Below are 6281 nucleotides of genomic sequence, written 5' to 3'. Positions count from 1 at the left end.
AGTATTATGTTATAAAGAAAAAGTACGGAAGGCTGGAGTTACGTTTTTCCATCGTTATTTTAATCAGTCGACTGAATAATTAGATGGGAATGACTGGATGATTTGAGTGTTTATTAGAGCATCTCCAAAAAGGAACTCTATTTTGAAGTTTCCAAAACTTTATATTTGAAGTTTCAATGTGTTCTTTTCCAAAAATAAAACTTCAAACCTAACTTCAAAATTATTTATATTTTACACTATGATCCTTATGTTTGTCATAGTTGATGTAAATTCATAAAACTTCTATAAATAATTAATACATATATATAAATATTACAGAAATATTAATTAAAAAAAAAATCTTACACTAAAATATAAAATTATAAATAAAAGTACATAATTAAATATTAAACTGCAAGCAAATATTACATTATTGCATAAAATTATTTCCATAATGCTCCCATATATGATCAACTATTTCGAAGTAAGAAATGATTCTCTTTATTTTTTATTTGTAGATTACGAGCCAAAAATTGTTGAAACCGGATATCCTCATAATATGTCTGCTGATAGTTTGATATCATCAAACGAAAAAATCCTTGATCTTTTAAACGAAAGTACAACAAGCAGGGAAAAAGGTCATGAGATGATTGAATTACGACTGCAAAATGAAGCAAAAAAGTTAGCTTTTAAAGAAATAAAAGAGGAAAATAAAATATTGCTAAAAAACTTAGCTTCTATCGATGACGTTAATATTCGTGAATACATTCGATCTGAACAAGAAAGAATCATACGAAAAATGCGTCAAGAGCAACAACAACAATCATCTTCGGTTACACAAAATTTGTTGAACAATATTTTGGAGATTTTGGAGTTTCCGGAGCAAATTTACCAGACTATTAGTGTTGTTATAATATTTAAATTTGAGTAATAATTATGTCTTCATGTGTCTTTTTAATAAGTTTTTATTATGGTTTTTTGTAATATTCTTGTTGTTTAATTCTAGTTTTAAAATATTATAAATCTTGTTTTAATTTTTTTTATTTAATTTCATGTGTAAAACTTAAGTTTATATAACAAATTTGAAATATTTATGAGATATAAAAGTTTTAAGGATTAAAACAATAAACAAAAAAAATATTTAAGAATTATAAATATGATGTATAATTGTAAGAACCAAAATGCAAATAAAAAGATGAAACTTCAAATTTGAAGTTTTGAAAAGTGAAACTCTATATTTGGAGTTTCACTCTTCAAAACTTCAAATTTGAAGTTTTGAATTTCCTTTTTGGAGAGCAAAAAACTCTATATTTGGAGTTATAGAGTTTCTTTTGGAGATGCTCTTAGCCGCAAAAGGGAACATCTTCGTTTGCATGTGGGATATAAAAGACTAATTAAACTATTTTTTTAGAGATCGAGTTTTCTTTCTTTCCAACCATAAAACTCTATTAAAGGAATGGACGTGATGTTGGATGGACCAGGTCTATGCTTAGATTGGTTCATAGGTTGAAAGAGAAAAAACTGTTTAATCATGTCCTTCCGACGCACCGTTTACACGTCTCAATTAATTTATGAAAGATACACTCTTCAAAATGATTTTTAATTTCTAAAAACACACACCTTTTTCACATGCATCTTTTTTTACAGAAAAATAAAATTTCAATCTAATGGGAATAATTTTTTTTTTTATGAACTAAAAGAACATAAAATACTTTTGTTGGTGTCATCAATAAATTTATACTTGGCAACTCTTCCTTGAACAATTATTTATTTAAACAACACATTCCTTTATGCACATGGTGATATGTAAACTTTTTCTCTCAGTGATATTCATTTATTACAAAGTTATAAAATCCACTAAATGGTGTTCATGCTGGAATAATCTTACTAAAGACAAGAATCTTACTAAAGACAAGATAGCAACCACCTTGAAATTTTTTTGTCCATTACTCTTATTATCTTAATACTATTGTTATGAGCATATGAGATTATTAAGAAATAGAAGAATGTGCAAACAAAAAGTAACAAAACATGTGCCACCAATTTTCCAAACAGTCAAAATCGTTTTAACTGGTCGTGAGTGCAAACGAGTTATGAACAGATGCAAACAGGTCTAATCGAATGGGTGTGAATGGATCCTGACTCGAAAGGCCCGAAATATGTGTGCACTATTCAGTGAATTTAAATATCAGTCACATTATGATGAAGGTAATTCAAACCATAAACCTTAATCTTAATATCAGTCACATTATGATGAAGATAATTCAAACAAAAAACCTTGATTATAATATCAGTCACATTATTATGAAGGAAACTCAATCTCTGTTAATTTTAATTTCTATTTTTCTACATATATAAAAAAAAAATTATTTGAAAACCCTTTTTCAAAAAAAAAAAACATATATAAAATTATATCATTGGTATGATACGACCCATTTGTAAAGATTGCGTTAACTTATAAATTTTTCAAATATTAATATATAAAGTTTTTACTGTTTCTTAAGAAGGATGGCAACTACTGTAGACATTTGAAATGAAACAAAAAATAAAAGAAAAATTGACAACGATTGTTAAACCTTATTTTCTTCCGAATTCTTTCTGGCTATAACTGCTTGTTATAGTAAAAAAATATTAACAGCTGTCTTTAAAATTTGTTTATTTCATTTCATATCACAACAACTCAATTGTAGGTTTAAGTTTGACAATGCTTCCAGTTTAGGATTTTTTAAACATGTTTATGTTAATTATAATTATCTAAATTATAGTAGAACTGAATTCCAATTCACTGAGAGAATATTAAAATATTTCAAATTCTATAACTAGAAATGTATAAAATGATCCAAAAGACCCAAATTTTGAGTATGTTCAATTTTCGGAAGAGCTCTACATTTTAAAAAGTAAAAACTCATGATAAGGTTATATTCCAATTATAAATTTAAATATATATTTAATTTATTTAGTAACCACTTATTTAATCAAATAATTAATACCTTTAACACTTATTTTTTCATTTCCTATATTATATTCCAATATTAAAATTTTGTTGCATGACAGTATGCACATTTATTTGTTCCACTATTTTCTTGTTTCACATTTGAATGGTTATTTCTCAGTGTATACATTTGAACACTAAAGTTCGACATCGCAATTCGTATATGTTCAATTTTAAAATTTTCCTTTTCTAAAAGATATTTAAACATTTTGTGGTTTCTTTGTTTAGTAGTTCAAGATATACTTTATTTTTTAGTTTCAAAGATTATGGTGTTTTATGTTCTTCTATACAGCCAAACATTCATTTTAAACCTTTCTTTTGTTTTAATTTCTAAAAAAGTATCCAAATATAGTATAAAATAATTATCTTCTTTCATTTGTATTCTCGTAATGATCGCATAGTTTGACCTACAACCTAATTTCATTTTCCACCAAAGATATATTATACCATTTTTGACACTGTAAATTATTTGAACTCTCGTATTCATAATTAATATGTACATTTGATTTATATTTAACAATATTGAGCATAAAATTTGCATAGTACATTTTATTTGTGATGAATATGCAATAGTTTAAAATATTTTGAAATATGTTTTTCTTTTCATTTTAAATATATCATTTATACGTTCTTTTCAATATTAATTTTATATATTATAATTTGACTTACCGTTTTATATATTAATTTAAATTTTCTTTTTGAAATCAAATATACAACTTTTTTTAACACCAAATACTTATATGGGCTAAGTTGGTTAACATCGGAGAAGAGATTCTCGACAGTAAACTGATAAACTAAAATAGCTGAAACATAACGAAAGATAGATGTGACTAAAGAGAGAAAAGATTTAAAGAGAATTTTCATTTGTAGTCCTAAAGCATGTATTCGAAGGAACACAAAGAAGTCGAAAGCGACGTTGAAAAACCAAACAAATGGGTTTTGAAGGTGAAAAGTCTATGAATCTTTGTAGAAGATAGCAGTTCCCGTGAACGGGTCACATAGCTAACTATGTCAAGAACTGTCAATGCTTGAGACGGTGTAATCTGATGGAACCGCAACGAGGACGTAGTATCAAACAAATTTGGGGAATCCACACTCTTGCACAATAGTTCATGCGATGAGGAAAAGGATGAGACGATTGTAAAACCGACTTTGTGAAGAATCGTCAATGCTTGAGACGCTATAGCGTGATGGAGATGCAATGGTGACCGTAGAGCCGACTCTGTGAAGAACCGTTGATGCTTGAGACAGTTTAGTGTGATAAAAACACAGTGGTGATGTAGTACCGAGTAAATCTGGCGAGTCCACACTCTTGTATAGTAGATCTGGCAATGAGAAGAGGAGGTGTCATAGAGATGTTGCGGTAGTTGATTAAAGTAGTGTTGAAATTGAAGTAAAGCCATTTGTATAATTATTACAATTATGTACCCTAATTGCGTTAAAACTTAATTTCAATAGCATATAATAGTGTTAACATAGAGTTATCTCGATATCAGCCCGTTTCGATCAACGTTTTCTGGGAATTTATGGATTTTAAAATTCTCGACTCTGCAGAAAAGTAACGGCCACGAGGAAAGGAGAAGGAGAGCCGTAGAGCCGATTTTGTGAAGAACCATCAATGCTTGAGACGGTTTAGTATGATAGAAACACATCAGTGATGTAGTACCGAGTAAATCTGGCGAGTCCACACTCTTGCACAGTAGATCTGACGATGAGACGAGGAGGTGTCATAGAGACATTGCGGCAGTTTACTTAAGCAGTGTCGAAATTAAGACATCCTCCCCCGCGATTTCGCGGGGGTCCGAATCCTAGTACTAATAATAGCAATCCTAATTAATTCCAAAGGTTATGAGTCCACTTATGTTGAAAGGTTGTATCTTTTGAAAAAGAAGTGTAAAGGGTTGTGTCTTTTCTAAAAGTTCTATGTCGGAAGGTTGTGTCTTTTCCAATTAATTTTTAAGGTTGTAAATCCACTTATGTTGAAAGGTTGTGTCTTTTGAAAAAGTAGTGTAAATGGTTGTGTCTTTTCTAAAAGTTCTATGTTGTAAGGTTGTGTCTTTTCCAATTAATTCCTAAGGTTGTGAACTTCAATTATGTTGAAAGGTTGTGTCTTTTGAAAAATATGTGTAGAGGGTTGTGTCTTTTCTAAAAGTTATATGTTGTAAGGTTGTGTCCTTCTAAAAATAGTCTAAAAGTTGTGACTATTCACTAGTATCTTTTAAAAAGTAAGAAGTTGTGAGTATTAGAAGAATACGACTATTCATATTGAAAGGTTGTGACTATTCAAATAGGCTTTAAAAAATCTATAAATCGTATCTCCCATGCATTTTTCAAATCAAGTTTTCACTAATCTACTAATAATAAAATGGTGAAAAAAATAATGTCAAAGTTGCAACTTTTCATCTAAACAAGGTGTCTTTTCATCTCAAAGTGGGATTGCTTTAAAAAATATTGGTTTTATTTAAGTAATGTGTTAGTTTATATAATAAGTGTTGGTATTTTATAAGAACTCTCCCAAAAATTAAAAAAAAAATATTATAAATGAGACGGGTCATATTAACGTAAATCAACATATATTTATTACAATATTCAATTTTCTGAATATTCATTTTCAATAAATAAAGCAGGTAGATAAATATACAAAATAACAATTACCAACATATAAATTATAATTGTTTAAAATTATAAACTAATAATTTTAATATTATGTCTTAAATAGGAAAAAAAATTATATATCATGCAAAAAAAATTGCATTTTGTTCAAAAAGTGGTTGAAGATAACTATCATGTGAAAAATGTATGAAAAAACTTAAAAAGGATGAAGACACAATTGTTACAATATGTGTTTTGATAAAAAATTAAAGGGAACATTAAGGTTTATAAAAAATATATATATATATATATATTTGAATACTTTGTAAATCATATTTTAATCATCAAAATTAAAGTTAATTATTTATATGATTTAATTTTTTATCAGGCATATAAAATTATAAATTATAGATTATAATATATTCTTTATAAAATGAGTTCCCGTGCGATATCGCACGGGCTCTTTGCCTAGTTAACTTAATAAGTTCAACTTTATATACTAGAATAGACTTTCAACATAATAAACAATGACCAAACCTTATACAAACTCAAATCTAGCTGCACCAAAGTTCTATCATCCTCAACTGAAACTTAATAGTATTTTACATATGATTTTCCTATCATTCAAATGATTTTATTTTATTTTGGTTCTTATATAATCAAGAAAACCAAAAGAAGGTAAACCTCAGTACTTTATGTTTTATGAATGCTTCCCCAT

Source organism: Brassica rapa, chromosome A02 (genome assembly GCF_000309985.2).
Source record: "Brassica rapa cultivar Chiifu-401-42 chromosome A02, CAAS_Brap_v3.01, whole genome shotgun sequence".
In the NCBI taxonomy this organism is placed as follows: Eukaryota; Viridiplantae; Streptophyta; class Magnoliopsida; order Brassicales; family Brassicaceae; genus Brassica; species Brassica rapa.
Note: the sequence above shows the minus strand (reverse complement) of the source record.